Below are 18,686 nucleotides of genomic sequence, written 5' to 3'. Positions count from 1 at the left end.
GACGGCTTAGGGCCAGGGTGACTTGGCAGCGGGGGCTTGACGGCAGCCGGTGGCGTGGACGCGAGCCATGGCAGCCTGAAGGCACCGCCGTGGCCACAATGGCCGAGGAGTCCTGGCCATATCCTCTTCTCCGCCAACTGTCGTGGTCCACTTCTGGATCATGGCCATCTTTTTTTTATTCGACTTGCTAGTAGCACACGATGGCTAGGCGTCACGTCTTCGATTCCTTATCTACTACCCCTGTAAAAGCACGCGGAGAACCAAAACATCTACACCGTTCAGAGCATCGAATCCTACGCTCCAGGTTGCTCCAATCTTTAGCAGCAAACTACAGTATGTTTTAGCCGCGCTTAATTAATTACCCACGCTGCCACTCGACCCACGCCGTCACAAAAAATAGAAACAACGACCCACGCGCACACGCTCGCACGTTCCTCACCCCACCCTTCTCGCTCCCGATCCCATCTCCCCACCGGCCTCAACTTGGCTATGGCGACGGGGAGACGAGGATCAACAACTCCTCTCCACTGCCTTCTCCACCGCCGCCCGCCACACGCCTCCCCGCGTCCCTCCTTCATCCCCGTCCCCGATTGGGCCGCCGCCACCACCGCACCATCAGGGGACGCCAGGGGAGTGCAACCACCGCGCCGCCAGGGCCGGCAATGCGTGAGCCGCCGCGGGTACCGCGCCGATTGCTGCTTCTGACGATGCGGGAGCCGCCCCATCCGGCGAGGACGAGGGGCGCCGTCACCGCTGATCCTCACTTCCTCAGGGCGCATGCTGCATCTGAAGCCTCCCTAATGCGCTCCTCCACTCCGTTTCTAACACGTAGTTCATACCTGGCTCGCCGCTGCCATGCGCCGCTGAGCTCTGGAGCAGCCGCTGTCGAAGCCCATCGCCAGCCGTCCTTGGGTGGGCCGGCGCCGAAACTCGGCTCCCAGTGGCATCCCCGCTCGAGGTCCTTCTCCACCTCATATTCGGCAGAGTAAGATCTCTTCCATCTACCTTCTCCCCACGACCTACCACGCACCCCCTGGATTGAATCGATGTGGTTGCTGGTGATTCCAGGCTGCCGTGTGTGTGTGTGTGTGTGTGTGTGTGTGTGTGTGTGTGTGTGTGTGTGTGTGTGTGTGTGTGTGTGTTTGGTGATCTTGTTACACTTTGGGAGGCAAACAAATTAGTTTTAGATGAAATTGGGTGCCGCTGAGTAGCAAAAAACTGCTATTTAGGAAATATTTGGGGCGCTTCTAATTGGTTACAACAGCGAGGTCCAGATCGAGTGTGATGCTAAGCTTACCCTTGTGCGATCTATCAATATTTTTCTATAGATAGATGATTCCTATATTTGTAATCTCAATAGACTTTGCCAAATGTTAGTATGGTTCATTTATGTTAGTTCATCCCGTAATTACTAAGGTGAAGGGATTACGATTTACAAAATGACATTTTTGCCAAGCATCTAGGAGAGAATCAGCTTGTATAAACTTTTTTGCATGCACTTCTGGAGAAAATATTAGTTAGCAAGTGCTGGTAGATATGATGTCATAGGCCTCTCCTGCTAAGCAAAGTCTTCTGAATAGAGAAAATGATAGTGCGATTAGTAATGAATGGTATAATGTTCCTAAATTGGCATGATAGTGTGTTTAAATTTTCTTTACTTGATCATGTTACTTATGGGCGGTTTCCATATTTTGAAATAGGTTCCTGATTTCCTCACTTCTCCTGAGATGAAGTCTATTGATGATGTGCCAATGTGAAGGTACCACTGTGCTTTTCAATGCAATGTGGAGATAAAACTTCTAGCCAATGTGAATTCAATATTATATTTATTTTCTTAAAACTACAGTGGTATCCATGTTAGTACAGAACTACAGATCATTTTATCTTTCCCTTTTGTAGGTTATTTCTTTTATACTTTACGACTGCTTCAATATTCAAGATTTGCTTCCGGTCTTCTTTGAATTTAGGTGGATATTTACTCACATGCCTAAATATCTTCCATTTGGTTATGTATTTTTTTATCGCACAGAACAAAATGGTAACTATTCTTTTACCCAAGAAGAAATTGGATTTACCCAAGTTTTTGCAAGCTTGATGCGCACTTATACAAAAGTTGAATTAAAATGTTGAGTAGTGTTTGCCACCCCCTACTGTAGGTGGTCAACTTATATGGAAGCTCATCTATTTAGCAAGTTTTTGTTTTAACTGTATACAAACTGCATGTTTACAAAGACTGCTCAAATCATCTGTGAAGATCAGAAAATAATGATACCTGCCGCGAGCCTCAATATTCGTCGAACCACATACATCAATATGTATGATTTCCAAATCTATTGGTCGCTCCATTGTTCCGAAGAACGGAGTCTTAGTCATCTTGCCCATGAGGCATGGTTCGCAAACATCAACTGATTCATAATCAAGTGATTCCAAAAGCCCATCAACATGGATTTTCTTCATGCGCTTTAAACCAATATGACCTAAATGGCAGTGCCACAAATAAGTTGCACTATCATTATCAACTTTGCATCTTTTGGTTTCAATATTATGAATATGTGTATCACTATGATCGAGATCCAACAAACCATTTTCATTGGGTGTGTAACCATATAAGGTTTTATTCATGTAAACAGAACAATAATTTATTCTCTTACTTAAATAAATAGCCGTATTGTAATAAATATGATCAAATCATATTCATGCTCAACGCAAACACCAAATAACACATATTTAGGTTCAACACTAATCTCAAAAGTATAGGGAGTGTGCGATGATGATCATATCAATCTTGGAACCACTTCCAACACACATCGTCACTTCACCCTTAACTAGTCCATGTTCATTCTGCAACTCCCGTTTCGAGTTACTACTCTTAGCAACTGAACCAGTATCAAATACTGAGGGGTTGCTACGAACACTAGTAAAATACACATCAATAATCTGTATATCAAATATATCTTTGTTCACTTTGCCATCCTTCTTATCCGCCAAATACTTGGGGCAATTCCGCTTCCAGTGACCAGTCCCTTTGCAGTAGAAGTACTTAGTCTCAGGCTTAGGACCATACTTGGGCTTCTTCACTTGAGCAACAACTTGCTTGCCGTTCTTCTTGAAGTTCCCCTTCTTCCCTTTGCCCTTTTCTTGAAACTAGTGGTCTTGTCTACCATCAACACTTGATATTTTTCTTGATTTCTACCTTCGTCAATTTCAGCATTACGAAGAGCTTGGGAATCGTTTCCGTTATCCCTTGCATATCATAGTTCATCACGAAGTTCTACTAACTTGGTGATGGTGACTAGAGAATTCTGTCAATCAACATTTTATCTGGAAGATTAACTCCCACTTGATTCAAGCGATTGTAGTATCCAGACAGTCTGAGCACATGCTCACTGCTTGAGCTATTCTCCTCCATATTTTAGCTATAGAACTTGTTGGAGACTTCATATCTCTCAACTCAGGTATTTGCTTGAAATATTAACTTCAACTCCTGGAACATCTCATATGGTCCATGACTGTCGGAGTAAATAACCATGGGTAGCCTAGCCGGGTCCCCCTGGCCCTTCTGAAAAAATTACGAGCCGATCCGGCCCTCAAGAATCCAAGACATGGGGCCGCCTTCCCCTTGTCGGTTGTCTCCCAGGCCGGCTATCGGAAGGCAACCTGACTTTAGCCCTCATGAAGAAAGCCGCGGGAGGGCCGGCTCCGAGAAGCCGGCCACGAGAAGGCCGACTCCAAGAAGCCGGCTCCCCCAAAGCGGTCAAGATTGTACCCTCGAAGTCTGCATCCACATAACGGCGATGTGATGGGGCGTGGCTACAGTAAAGCCTGCCACCCCCGAATCCCGGAGCACGCCTGGCACAATGCGCCGTACGGGTGGCCATGACCCGTCCGGCGCGGCACTGTTGCCATGTTGACCCCGATGTCATCCACGACGGGCTGCCAGCGCAGCCCATGGGCGGTGGGCCCCTTTGAGCAGAGAGACACCCGAAGGCGGGCAGGCCTCCCCCAGTCGGCCCAAGACAGAGCCGGCTCCCCACAGCCGGCTTGCCACCTCCCTCGAAGGAGACGCCCCATTAAGGAGACAAGACGCGGTGAGGCTACAGCGATCACCCGCCGGACGGCGGCACTGTACCCACGCCCACCTCGGCGAAGCCCTTGTCACCAGGATTGAGCAACAGTAACCAGCCGCCGACAAGGCCCTGGACAGTGGGGCCTGCCTGGCGACCAAGGAGCTGGCAGCCGGCGGGACCCACCAGCCGGCGGCCCCAGCAGCCGGCGCAGAAGCCGACGAGTGTAGACACAGACGGCTGGGCCCCACGCCCAGCCGGATTACCATTTTATCCCCGGGGGGTAGGCCTATATAAACCCCCCGGGACACACATGCAAAGGGTTGATCCCTACTAGTTTTAGACACCACATAGGGAGGAGAAGAGAGCGATCAGTGCCCTTCTTCCTCCTCTCGCCAAACAGCTCACGGAGCATCGTGTAGCTACTTGTTCATCTAGTGATCATGTGGAGACCCCGCAGAGCAGCAGTAGGGGTGTTATCTCCACGGAGAGCCCCGAAGCTGGTTAAGATTCGCCGGCGTGCATGTCTTCACCTCATCCTGCTTCCAGGCACCGGCGACGTCTTATTGGCTCCCACAATGATAAGCCACCCGTTGGCATATGTCGCACCTACCACCCGACATTTGGCGCCCACCGTGGGGCCAGGTGCACCGTCGTTCAGAGACCTGTTCTGGACGGGAACCCTCTTCCTCCCCCGCAAGCATAGCCATCCCGGCACGCCCGACGGCGCTTGCCACGACGCGCTGCAAGGTGTCACCAACATCTGCGCAGCGAGCGGCCTCGCCGATCTCCTTGACAAGACCCTCATCTCCGACGAGCTCGCCTCCGACGCGGGCACCGACCACCTCGTCAACCTCCTTGGCCAGCTCCACGTCTCCGACGAGCCTGCTGTGGACTTGGAGTCGGTTGGCTCCACCAACCCGATGCCTGTCGACTCCGACACGGCCTCGCTCGACACTTTCCCCACCGACGTCACGATCTACAACGACCCGCTTCCCCGGGCCGATGGCGGCGACGCTGTCACCACCGAGGTGATGGTCATCGGCCATGGCGGCGCTTCTGACGACAGCGCCCGCGACGCCCCGCACACGGCGATCCATGACTTGTCCATCCCCCTCCTGGCCGATGCCGACGCTGAAGCACTGGAGGCTCGCCGCCTCGCCCTCCTCGCGGAGGGCCGGAAGTTGGTTTCCATGAGACGCCTCGCTGAGGCCCACCGACGCGAAGCCGACCGCGCCTCCTTTGGCACGCCGCCCCCAGGCGGGCCCAGCCGGGCCGGCACTGTCAGACAGCGCGGCGCTGTCGTCGCCGACACGTTAGGAGTCGACCGTCCAGTCTACGCCACTCCACTCGAGAACCTGCGAGCCGCCCAGGCGGCCGTAGACGAGCTAGACGGACTGGGGGCCGAAGAACTCCCCCACATGACCCGACGCATCCAGCAGCTAATCGATGCAGCCGCGCAGCGGCACGAAGCCGACGCCCGCGCGGAAAGCCCTCCCCCGCGCCGAGATCACGGCGCGATGTCCCGGACGCCGACTACGGGTAAAACCCGCGCGCGGCGCGAGAAAGAGCCTGCTGCCAGCCGAAGCCGAACCCGAATCTCCATCGAGCGAGACGCAGAAGGCCACCCCCGGGCCGTGGAGTGGCAGGGCAACCCGCCTCCGCCTTGGCACCGTGGACAGAGATATCCCACCCCACCGCCTGTTGCGCATCTGACTCTCAGCGGCCGGCTAGGTCGCCGCGAAGGAGTCGGCGAGAACGACGCCCACCATCGGATCGACCGCCTGGTGCGATCCCTGGCGCTGGAAGAAGAAGACGATGTCGGCCCGCCTTGCTTCGGCCCCTGCATCCGCGACGAGCCTTTCCCCAAAGGGTTCTCGCTCCCAAGAGACACGCCCAAGTACAGCGGCTCTGTGAAGCCGGAAGATTGGTTAATCGACTACTCCATGGCGGTTAGCATAGCAAACGGCAACAGGCGCGTTGCCGTGAAGTACGTGCCCCTCATGCTGCAAGGCACGACGCGGACCTGGATCAACAGCCTCAAGCCATACAGCATCAACAGCTGGCTAGATTTCACAGAAGCCTTCGTCCGCAACTTCACCAGCACCTACAAGCGGCCTCCCAAGCCTAGACAGCTCTCCTTGTGCGTACAAGGCCCCGCCGAGTCTACTCGCGACTACCTCACACATTGGGCCGAGCTCCGCAACTCTTGCGAAGGGGTGCATGAGGTGCAAGCCATAGAATACTTCACTGTCGGGTGCCGAGAAGGCACCCTCCTCAAGCACAAGCTCCTCTGCGACGAGCCGACTACCCTCGACGAGCTTCTGGTCATAGCGGACAAGTACGCCACCGCCGACTCCTCAATGAAGACCGAACTCTGGGTAGACGCGTCCGGGAAGGTACTCAACCCGGCGCCCAAGACGCCGGCTGGGGACTCCGGCCGACGCCCACACCAGAACGACCACAAGCGCAAGGGCCCCGTGCCGCCTTCCGCCAGTCGGCAGGTGGCATAGTCGAAGACGAGCGGCCCGAAGGGAGGCCCGCGCCCAAGAAACCCAAGGGCGGCAGGCCGGCTTGGCAGCCGGCCTTCTCCTATGAGCAAACTCTAGACGCCCCGTGCAAATTCCACAGCGGCGCGAAGCCGTCCAACCACACGACCTGGAAGTGCCACTGGCTCACCCGAATCTCCAAAGGTGAAGGGCTTGCGCCGCCTCCGCCCGCCGGTCCGCCGCCTCCGGCTCCGCAGCCGCCGACCGCTCGGCCCGGAGTCGGAGCCATGCACGATGAGTTCCCCGACGAGCATGCCGCCTATGTCATTTTTACAAGCCAGCCCGAAGACTGGCGCAGCAAACGCCGAGAGCACCAGGAAGTCAGCATGGTCGCTGCCAACCCCGCCGAGCACATGCACTGGTCAGAAAAACCTATCAGCTGGAGCCGGGCCGACCACCCAGAGATGATGCCATCTCCCGGCTCTTATGCGTTGGTTCTGGATGCCACCCTTGCAACGGACAGACGCGCCGCCCGTTTCTCCCACGTGCTGATAGACGGCGGGAGCAGCATCAACATCCTGTACCGTGACACCCTGGAGAAGCTGAACGTCAAGGCAAAGCAACTCATGCCTACTCGGACTGTGTTCCATGGCATTGTACCCGGCCTGTCATGCACCCCCATTGGCAAGATCAAGATTGATGTACTATTTGGGGACAAGGAGCATTTCCGCCGAGAAGCGATCTGGTTTGAAGTGGTGGACCTGGAGAGCCCCTACCATGCATTGCTTGGCCGACCTGCCTTGGCCAGGTTCATGGCAGTTCCCCACTATGCTTACCTCAAGATGAAGATGCCAAGCACCAAGGGCGTCATCACCATAGCCGGCGATTACAAGAAATCTTCCGAGTGCGCAGCAGCCAGCAGCCGGCTGGCCGAGTCCCTTGTGATTGCCGAAGAAAAGAAGATGTTGGACCGAGTCGTGGCCATGGCTGGCAAACAGTCGGCCTTGTCCCCCGATCCTAAGGAGTATGATGCTCAAGGATCTTTCCAGCCGTCCAAGGAGACGAAGAAGATACCTCTTGACCCCGAGCACCCAGAGAGGTTTGCCGTCATCGGGGCGAACCTAAACAGCAAATAGGAAGGCGAGCTCGCCAATTTCCTCCGTGAGAATCGGGACATCTTTGCATGGTCCCCCAAGGACATGCCGGGTGTTCCGAAGGAATTCGCCGAGCACAAACTACACGTCCGAGAAGACGCAAAACCAGTCGAACAACCCCTCCGCCGACTATCGGAGGAGAAGAGAAGGATTGTAGGAGAAGAGATAGCCTGGCTTCTGGCGGCCGGCTTCATTATGGAAGTTTTCTTTCCAGAATGGCTCGCTAACCCGGTCCTCGTGTTAAAGAAGAATAACAAGTGGCGCATGTGCATAGACTACACGAGCCTCAACAAGGCCTGCCCCAAAGATCCCTTTGCCCTGCCAAGGATTGATCAAGTGATAGACTCCACAGCCGGATGCGAGCTGTTGAGTTTCTTGGATGCTTACTCAGGGTACCACCAGATAAAGTTAGATCCGGCAGACCGCCTGAAGACCGCCTTCATCACGCCATTCGGAGCCTTTTGCTACCTGACTATGACATTCGGCTTGAGAAATGCCGGTGCCACTTTTCAGCGTTGCATGCAGAAGTGCCTCCTCAAGCAGCTTGGCAGAAACGCCCACGTCTACATAGATGACATTGTGGTGAAGACGGAGAAGCGCGGCACCTTGCTGGAAGACCTCAAGGAAACATTTGAGAACCTACGCTGGTTCCAAATCAAGCTCAACCCCAAGAAATGTGTGTTCGGAGTGTCAGCCGGCCAGCTCCTAGGCTTCCTGGTCTTCGAACGCGGCATCGAATGCAACCCAGTAAAGATCAAGGCCATTGAGGGAATGGCGATTCCCACCAAACTTCAAGATGTCCAGAAGTTCACCAGATGCTTGGCCTCCCTGAACCACTTCATCAGCCGGCTCGGAGAGAAAGATCTCCCCCTCTACCGCCTCATGAAGAAGACCACTCACTTCGAGTGGAATGACCAAGCCGACCAAGCTTTTCATGAGCTGAAGAAGATGCTGGCCATGCCGCCTGTCCTGGCGGCGCCGACTGGGAAAGAGCCCATGCTCCTCTACATTACCGCAACCAGCCGGGTGGTCAGCACCGTCATCGTAGTCCAACTCCCAGAAGAGGACTGAGCCCAGCCGGTCCAGAGGCCGGTGCACTATTTGAGCGAGGTGTTGTCTACCTCGAAGCAGAACTACCCGCACTACCAGAAGATGTGCTATGGCGTGTACTTCGCCGCCAAGAAGCTGAAGCCCTACTTCCAAGAGCATCCCATCACGGTCGTATGCATCGCCCCGCTGGCCGAGATCATAGGCAGCCGGGATGCATCCGACCGGGTGGCGAAATGGGCCATCGAGCTGGCCCCTTACACGATCTTCTACCAGCCTCGCACCGCCATCAAGTCCCAAGCATTGGCCGACTTCCTCGTCGACTAAGCCGAGACCCAGTACCTGCCACCAGCTCCCGACTCCACTCATTGGCGCATGCACTTCAATGGGTCCAAGATGCGCACCGGCTTGGGAGCCGGCGTCATCCTCACCTCTCCCAAAGGCGACAAGCTCAGATACACGATGCAAATTCACTTTGCCGCCTCCAACAACGTGGCCGAGTACGAGGCGCTCATACACGGGCTCCGGCTTGCCAAAGAGCTCGACATTAGCCGGATCCTATGTTATGGCGACTCGGACTTGGTGGTCCAGCAATCATCCGGCGACTGGGATGCCAAGGACGCAAATATGGCAAGCTACCACTTCCTCGTTTAGCAGATCAGTGGGTATTTTGAAGGATGCGAGTTCCTCCACGTACCACGAGACGACAACGAGCCAGCTGATGCCTTGGCTCGAATAGGCTCCACTTGGCAAGCAATACCAACCGGTGTCTCTCTACAACGCCTCCTCAAGCCGTCTATCAAGTCATCTCCAGAGTCCGATTCCATCTTCGTACCGCCTGACCCCGATACAGCCGGGCCCGGCTCGAAGAACCAAGAAGGTGACTCGGGGACTTCGATAGTCGGCCAGGGGACATCAGCAGGCGGCTCGGGGACTTCCGTAGTTACGCCCGACCCGGGGACTGCCACACCCGGCTCGGGGACTGCGGTAGTCGGCTCGGAGACTGCACCAACACAACAGGCGGCGGCCGACTCCAACATTTCACCACCCAGCCCGCCCGCCCTGGTCGCAGTAGCCGCATTGGCAATAGAAGAAGTCGCAGCTCCATCATGGGCTCAGTCCATCCTCAACTTCCTAATAAACCAAGATCTGCCGGCTGACAAAACAGAGGCAAGACAAGTCCAACGCCGAGCCGGAGCATACACAATCGTCAACAGAGGGCTCGTCAAGCGCAGTGTCACTGGAGTCCTCCAGTGATGCGTCGAGCAAGAGAAGGGCATTGCAATCCTCAGAGACATCCACCAAGGAGAATGCGGCCACCATGCGGCCTCAAGATCACTTGTCGCCAAAGCCTTCCGCCATGGTTTCTTTTGGCCGACTGCTTTGGATGACGCCAAGGGGTTAGTTAAACATTGCAAAGGATGCCAACTCCTCTGCTCCAAGCAACACATGCCGGCTTCAGCACTCAAGACCATTCCCCTCACTTGGCCCTTCGCCGTTTGGGGACTGCACATGGTGGGCCCATTCAAGATGGCGCGCGGCGGCATGACACATCTGCTTGTCGCCGTGGACAAATTCACCAAATGGATTGAGGCAAAGCCCATCAAGAAGCCGAATGGGCCGACTGCCGTGACATTTATCGCAGATATAACAACTCGGTACGGCATACCACACAACATCATCACCGACAATGGCACGGATTTCGCCAAGGGAGCCTTGGCACGTTTCTGCGCGACGCAAGGCATCTGGTTGGACTTAGCGTCCGTTGCCCACCCGCAGTCAAACGGCCAGGTCGAGCGAGCCAACGGCCTCATCCTTTCCGGCATCAAGCCCCGACTGGTCGTACCACTGGAGCGTTCAGCCGGCTGTTGGCTCGATGAGCTGCCGCCGTCCTCTGGAGTCTGCGCACTACCCCAAACAAGTCAACCGGCTTCACTCCTTTCTTCCTCGTGTATGGTGCCGAGGCGGTCATCTCAACTGACATCGAGTTCGACTCGCCTCGGGTAACCATGTACACGGAAGCGGAGGCCAAGGAAGCACGGGAAGACGGCGTCGACCTGCTGGAAGAAGGCCGGCTGTTAGCCCTCAGCCGGTCTGCCATCTATCAGCAGGGCATGCGCCGCTACCACAGCCGGAAGGTCAAGCCAAGATCCTTCCAAGAGGGCGATCTTGTGCTCTCGGCCCCTTGGGAGGGCCCCTTCGTCATCAGCAGAGCTTTAGGCAACGACTCCTACTACCTGATCGACGCGCAGAAGCCGAAGGCACGAAAGAGAGACGACTCCGGCAAGGAGTCGGAATGACCATGGAACGCCAACCTCCTCTGAAGATTTTACAGTTGAAATGCAGTATGTATCATGCTAACTTTTGTACTAAGTACAAGACAACAGGACCCCCGAGGAGAGCTCGGGGACTGCCATCTTTTATCTATGGATGAAGAGTATCATGCTTATGACCTTGTCATTACTTTCACTTTTTCTGTCCGGCACCGGGTTCGACTAGTCGGGCCGGGGACTGTTCGCCTGGAGTTATATTAGAAGTCCTACCCGCAGTCAGACAAGTAGTGTGCTGGCTCCCAAGCCTTCTCTTGCCAAAAGTCACAGATCGAAGAACCGACTGTCCGGCTGGCAAGAGTTAAAGGCAGGAAAGGACGCCCACACGAAAAATGGCTAGGGACTAGCGGACTAATATAACAAAAGCCGGTTTTTCTCCCACCACCAACCGACTACCAGAGTAGCCGGCCGGCCGGCTTCCATTCACCTCGCTTCAATCTAAGAAAGCTCGAGTACTTGCCTTCCCAAAAGGGGAAGGCGGCAAAGGAAACAGCCTAAGGATAGAAAGCATACATGAATGGAAACCAAACACGCACACAATAATATTTACATAAAAGACCTTCAAAAGGCCAGCATTCAACATAGTTCGAATACACCCCTAGTGGGTGGAACTGCGCAAGTTTAATAAAATTGTTCAAAAGGCAACAAACAGGAAAAAACAAGGATGGCAGATTAAGCCAAGGGAGCGACTGGCGAGCCGGGCAGGTCGGTGGAGACGGCAGTGCCGGCTGGAGGAGTGGCCGGCTGGCGAACCTCGGCATGATCACCGCCTCCCGCAGAGGGCGCGCTAGCACACGCCTCGTTGCTGGAGGCACGATCAGGCTGAGGCTGGCTGGCCGCTTCACCGGTCGGCTCAACGTCTTCGCCTTCCTCTCCTTCTCGTCTTCGCCTTCATCGCTGGAGGCGATCTCCTCTGCCGAGTCTTCACCCGCTGCCGGATCCAGCCCGAACCACTCCTCCGGCTGGGCAACGCCGTCATCATTAATTTCAGGAGCGAAGACGCTGATGTCAGTACACTCGGCGATCGTTAAAGCGCGCTGAGCGATAGTCGGCCGCACCTCCTCCATCTCTTCGTCGGCCTCCAGCCGCGAGGTGCGCAGCTGGTCCAGGTTCAGCCCCGGATACCAGGCTCGGACGAACTCCAGCGCCCGCCCAGCTCCAAGCCGGGCTGCCGATGCCTTCTAGGCCTCGAAGCGGCCAACCGCAACCTCCAGCCAGTCGACAGTCCGACTCCGGGTGCGGGGAATCGTCTTGCTTGGCCAGAGGGCGGCCAACACCTGCGCCCCGGCGCGCTGGAGGCGGCGGAGCATACGGTGAGCCGGCTGCAGCCGGGCTTGGACCGCCAAGAGCTGCTCCTCAAGCGTCCGGCTCGCGTCCGGCGCGATTTCAGCCCCCGCCTGCCAGCGCGCCTCGCGATGGGCCTCGATGGTTTGGGTGGCGAAGACGGAGTAGCCGGGAAAGTAGTCTGCATAGAGAACAAGAAGCAGCACAAGTCAGAACACAAATCAGGGATCGAGGGGCAGGCAAGGAGTGAAGAAGGCGGCTTACCATTGATCAGATCCTCGATATGACTGAAGCCCTCGCTCAGTGCCTGCTTCGCTTCAGCCCAGCCCGCCGCTTCGGTCTCGAACTCGGCCTTCAGGGCGTCCTCGCTGTCCTGCACCTTCTTCACGGCCGCCTTGTGGCTCTCCTCCTGGTCGGCCAACTTCTTGGCCAGGCGGTCATGCTCCAGGACCAAGGCGTTGTACTCGGCTTCCTTGGCGCGAAGGGCGGCCTGGGCCCCGCTGAGCTGCCCCCTCAAGTCGGCATTGGCTCCTGCAAGCATGAAGACAAAGGAAAAATTAATAAGGAAGAAGTCGTCAAGGAAGATCCGACCCGGCTGCTCAGCAGTCGGCCCGAATCTCGGGGACTACACCCAGTGGGTGCGCTGACGCGCCCCCACAGGAGATGAGCGAGACAAAGCACGCACTCCGGCTGCTGGTCAGGTCCTCGGTTCTCCGGCCTAGCTCCTGAGCCTGGGAGTTGAAGGCGGCTGCGTGAAGGTTATGATACTCCTGGAAGATTATACAGGAGCCGAGGATAAGTTAAGTTGTCAGGACCTAGTAAGTTCCAAGCCGCCTGCGCAGCAGCTAACTCGGAACTTGGGGACTATACCCAGTGGGTGCGCTGACGCGCCCCCACGGAAGAAATCAAAAGAGCAAAATAACCAAGGCCAGAAGACTCACCCGGATGACGGCCCGCGTCGCGAGGAACTCTTGGGTGTATCGCTGCAGCGAGGCGGCTTGAGCTTGAGACCGGCCCCTGCCTTCGGCTCGCCCCCGGACGGTTGCTCTGGCGCCGCAGCTGATTGGCCGCTTTGGCCCACTCCAGTCGGCGCCGTCTGCGGCGCCCCCTCCACGAAGATCACGTGGTCCTCCCTCCTCTCCATCACCGGCGGGCCTTGGTCGACCTCCCCCGACAGGGGCACGGGAATGTCGGGGGCCACGGCGCGGAGGGGAACGACGAGCAGCGGAGGCTGGTTGTGCGAGGCCTCCGTCTTCGCGGCTGTCGCCTCCGCTCGGGCCTTGGCCGCCGCGTCGGCCTGCTCCTTCGTTGCCTGGGCGGTCCTTCGTTCCGCCGCCTCCAGCTCCTCCCGCGCCTCCCGTGCGTTCCGCTCCATAGCCTCCCTAAGGTCGGCGCGGGGATCCACGCGATGGGAGCCTGAAGACCCTCCAGTCGGCCCGACTACGGAGCCGCCAGGACCCCGCTCAAGGGAAAGCGGTGCCCTGTCCGGCGAATAAAGAAAGGTTTAGAAGAACTTCGGTCGAAAAAGACAACAGAAAATATATGCAAGACATTCGACGACTTACGCCGAGATCGCCTGCGGCTGTTTCACCGCCTTGTGAAAGCGGGCCGCCTTCACGGCCGCCTCATCCCGCTTGGTCGCCGCCGTAGAAGCCTTGGATTTCTTCGGCTGGCTGCCGAAGAAGGTCGACGCGGCCCGGCGCTTCTGCGCGCCACCACGGGCAGCCGGTGCGGCAGACGGGCCCGTGCCTTGATGATCAAGCACCGGTTGGCGGTGCGGGGCGGCTTCGACCTCGTCGTCGTCCGGCCAGTCTTCGAAGCCGGCCCCGAGCCCCGCGCCTCCGGCCTCGTCGCCTTCCCCCATGATGGCGTCTTCCATAGCGGCCGCTCCCAGGTCCGGATCGTCGGCGTCGTCCACCGTGCGGTCGGGGAGGAGTCGGCACTCTACCCCTGCGGCCCCGGCCGTCGGCGGAAGAAGAGGGTTCTGCTAAAGGCAAACCAACTGATCAGAGGTCGGCTATCATGAGGCCGGCTACAAAAAGGAAGAAAAGAAGAAAAAACTTACGACAGGCGGAGGGTTGGCGCGGGAATACGGCTCCTTGCCGTATCGCCAATCCTCGGCGAGCTTGCAGTTGGAGATGTAGTTCACCATGTAAGACACCTCTGCATGAGGCATCTCCCTGGTGCTCAGCCGGCACGGGTCGAAGCGGCTGCTCATCTGGCAAATCATGTGAGGCCGGCCTTGGAGCGGAAGTACCCGGCGCTCCACGAAGGCGGCCACCAAGTCAGCTCCGGTCAGGCTCTCCGACTGGATCATCACCCGAAGCCGGGAGACGGCTGCGTTCCCGGCCTGGGATAACGACCTGGCCCGGTAGCTCCACGAAGGTTGCCTCCCAGCCGGCGGGCCGGCTACGTAAGCCGGCAGGTTGACGTAGTCGCCTTGCTGGGCGACGTTCTTCACGTAAAAGTAGGACTTCTGCCAGTGCTTCACCGACTGGATCAGTGGGATGGGCGGGAACGAATTGTTCTTGCTCGTCCGCCTCATGGCAATGAAGGCTCCGCAGGGGGCGGGCACGCCCGCGACGACGGTGCCGAGCTTGCTCTGGAAGAATTCCCCCCAGAGCTCGAGCGTGGGGAGAACCCCAAGAAAGCCCTCGCACAGGGTGACGAAAGCCGACAGCAGCATCACCGCGTTGGGCGTGAGGTGATGCGGCTGCAGGTGGTAGAATTCAAGGAAGGCTCGAAGGAATCCGCTCGCCGGGAGGCCGAAGCCGCGCAGGCAGTGCGAGCGGAATATCACCCGCTCGCCCTCCTCCGGTGCCGGCGAAATCTCCCTCGCCGGCGCTTGACGAACCCGCACGAAGTTCTCGCCCGGCAGGCGCCGCGTCCGGTGGAGGAACTCGACGTGGTCCTCGTGGACGTTCGAGCCGTCCCACGAGCTCGACAGCGCCATGGGAGCGACGCGGCGAGGAGCGAGACGATGCGACGGTGGAGGGGCGCACGACCCCGCTACGGCGGGACCAAAGGACCTGAGAGGTCCGACGGTGGAACGACGCGGCAAAGAGTTGTTGCGGAGGCGGAAAGAAGAAGAAGGAAGGCGAGAACGGGCGGAGCAAGGGAGAACGTGCGATCCTCTGCCGCTCCCCCTCCTCCCCCTACTTATAGACCCGCGCGGCGAAGCCGAGTGGGCGTGGCGTGGGGGAACGTGGGGATCAACTGCGCCCACTCCCCCATGTCCCGCGATTATTGCGCCCTGATGGCGTAATAAAACCGCCACGGGAAGGCAAGCGGTCCGCGTGGGCCGCAGAAGATCCACGCTCGGGCCGAGGCCTAGGAGTGGCGGGCCCGGGCCTGCGGCGGCGTCCTATCACGCGCGTGCACTGGCAGGATCTCCTTGCCACGTGGCCCGTGGGATGGCATGCGGTCAGCTCGCAGGCTGACCAGCGTTCCCGCCAACGAGAAACGGGGCTTCCCGAAGACGACGCACACAAGCATAGCCGGCCCCTCAGGATAGGAAGCTGACCGAGCTTTTCGTCCTTTTGTTAGCCTCAAAGCTCGATCAGCTTCGGGGACTACTGTCGGAGTAAATAACCATGGGTAGCCTAGCCGGGTCCCCCTAGCCCTTCTGAAAAATTACAAGCCGATCCGGCCCTCAAGAATCGAAGACATGGGGCCGCCTTCCCCTTGCCGGTTGTCTCCCAGGCTGGCTATCGGAATGCAACCCGACTTTAGCCCTCATGAAGAAAGCCGCGGGAGGGCCGGCTCCGAGAAGCCGGCCACGAGAAGGCCGACTCCAAGAAGTCGGCTCCCATAAAGCGGTCAAGATCGTACCCTCGAAGTCTGCATCCACATAACGGCGATGTGACGGGGCGTGGCTACAGTAAAGCCTGCCACCCCCGAATCCCGGAGCACGCCTGGCATAGTGCGTCGTACGGGTGGCCATGACCCGTCCGGCGCGGCACTGTTACCATGTTGACCCTGATGTCATCCACGACGGGCTGCCAGTGCGGCCCACGGGCGGTGGGCCCCTTCGGGCAGAGAGACACCCGAAGGCGGCTAGGCCTCCCCCAGTCGGCCCAAGACAGAGCCGGCTCCCCACAGCCGGCTTGCCACCTCCCTCCAAGGAGACGCCCCATTAAGGAGACAAGACGCGGTGAGGCTATAGCGATCACCCGCCGGACGGCGGCACTATAGCCACGCCCACCTCGGCGAAGCCCTTGTCACTAGGATTGAGCAACAATAACCAGCCGCCGACAAGGCCCTGGACAGTGGGGCCTGCCTGTCGACCAAGGAGCCGGCAGCCGACGGGACCCACCAGCCGGCGGGCCCCAGCAGTCGGTGCAGAAGCCGGCGAGTGTAGACACAGACGGCTGGGCCCCACACCCAGCCGGATTACCATTGTATCCCCGGGGGGTAGGCCTATATAACCCCCCCGGGACACCCATGCAAAGGGTTGATCCCTACTAGTTTTAGACACCACATAGGGAGGAGAAGAGAGCGAGCAGTGCCCTTCTTCCTCCTCTCGCCAAACAGCTCACAAAGCATCGTGTAGCTACTTGTTCATCTAGTGATCATGCTGAGACCCCGCAGAGCAGCAGTAGGGGTGTTATCTCCACGGAGAGCCCCGAAGCTGGGTAAGATTCACCGGTGTGCATGTCTTCGCCTCATCCCGCTTCCAGGCACCGGCGACGTCTTATTGGCTCCCACAATGATAAGCCACCCGTTGGCATATGTCGCACCTACCACCCGACAATGACGTTCAAAACGTCTTTGAAGTCCCGATTCTAAGCCTTTTAAGCATGGTGCACTAAACTATCAAGTAGTCATCATATTGAGCGAGCCAAATGTTCATAACATCTGCATCTGCTCCTGCAATAGGTTTGTCACCTAGCGGTGCATCAAAGACATAATTCTTCTGTGCAGCAATGAGGATAAACCTCAGATCACGGATCTAATCCGCATCATTGCTACTAACATCTTTCAACTTAGTTTTCTCTAGGAACATATCAAAAATAAAACAGGGGAGCTAAATGCAAGCTATTGATCTACAACATAGATATGCTAATACTACCAGGACTAAGTTCATGATAAATTAAAGTTCAATTAATCATATTACTTAAGAACTCCCACTTAGATAGATATCCCTTTAATCCTCTAAGTGATCACGTGATCCAAATCAACTAAACCATGTCCGATCATCACGTGAGATGGAGTAGTTTCAATGGTGAACATCACTATGTTGATCATATCTACTATATGATTCACACTCGACCTTTCGGTCTTCGTGTTCCGAGGCCATATCTATTATATGCTAGGCTCGTCAAGTTTAACCTGAGTATTCCACGTGTGCAACTGTTTTGCACCCGTTGTATTTGAACGTAGAGCCTATCACACCCGATCATCACGTGGTGTCTCAGCACGAAGAACTTTCGCAACGGTGCATACTCAGGGAGAACACTTGTACCTTGATAATTAGTGAGAGATCATCTTATAAAGCTACGGTTGAACTAAGCAAAATAAGATGTATAAAAGATAAACATCACATGCAATCAAAATATGTGACATGATATGGCCATCATCATCTTGTGCCTTTGATCTCCATCTCCAAAGTATCGTCATGATTTCCATCGTCACCGGCATGACACCATGATCTCCATCATCTTGATCTATATCAATGTGTCGTCACATGGTCGTCTCGCCAACTACTGCTCTTGCAACTATTGCTATCGCATAACGATAAAGTAAAGCAATTATTTGGCGCTTGCATCTAATGCAATAAAGAGACAACCATAAGGCTTCTGCCAGTTGCCGATAAATTCAACAGAACATGATCATCTTATACAACAACTTATATCTCATCACGTCTTGACCATATCGCATCACAACCTGCCCTGTAAAAACAAGTTAGACGTCCTCTACTTTGTTGTTGCAAGTTTTACATGGCTGCTACGGGCTTAGCAAGAACCGTTCTTACCTACGCATCAAAACCACAACGATAGTTTGTCAAGTTGGTGCTGTTTTAACCTTTGCAAGGACCGGCCGTAGCCACACTTGGTTCAACTAAAGTTGGAGAAACTGACACCCGCCAGCCACCTGTGTGCAAAGCACGTTGGTAGAACCAGTTTCGCATAAGCGTACGTGTAATGTCGGTCCGGGCCGCTTCATCCAACAATACCGCCGAACCAAAGTATGACATGCTGGTAAGCAGTATGACTTATATCGCCCACAACTCACTTGTGTTCTACTCGTGCACAACATCAACACATAAAACCTAGGCTCGGATGCCACTGTTGGGGAACATAGTAATTTCAAAAAAAT

The 18,686-nt window shown here is 56.3% G+C and overlaps 1 long non-coding RNA gene across 2 annotated transcripts; it reads left to right on the top strand.

The window, feature by feature from the left end:
- Window positions 1-444: 444 nt before the first annotated feature.
- Window positions 445-2,089, top strand: LOC119288647. 2 transcript variants are annotated; one of them, XR_005141236.1, is made up of 3 exons: window positions 445-985; window positions 1,701-1,759; window positions 1,900-2,089. It is a non-coding gene; the product is annotated as an uncharacterized LOC119288647 (long non-coding RNA). The 2 variants fall into 2 exon arrangements; XR_005141235.1 differs by having other exon boundaries at window positions 1,701-2,089.
- Window positions 2,090-18,686: the final 16,597 nt, after the last annotated feature.

The sequence above is a fragment of the Triticum dicoccoides genome, chromosome 4A (genome assembly GCF_002162155.2).
Source record: "Triticum dicoccoides isolate Atlit2015 ecotype Zavitan chromosome 4A, WEW_v2.0, whole genome shotgun sequence".
NCBI lineage: Eukaryota > Viridiplantae > Streptophyta > Magnoliopsida > Poales > Poaceae > Triticum > Triticum dicoccoides.
This window is presented reverse-complemented; position numbering and strand designations above follow the sequence as displayed.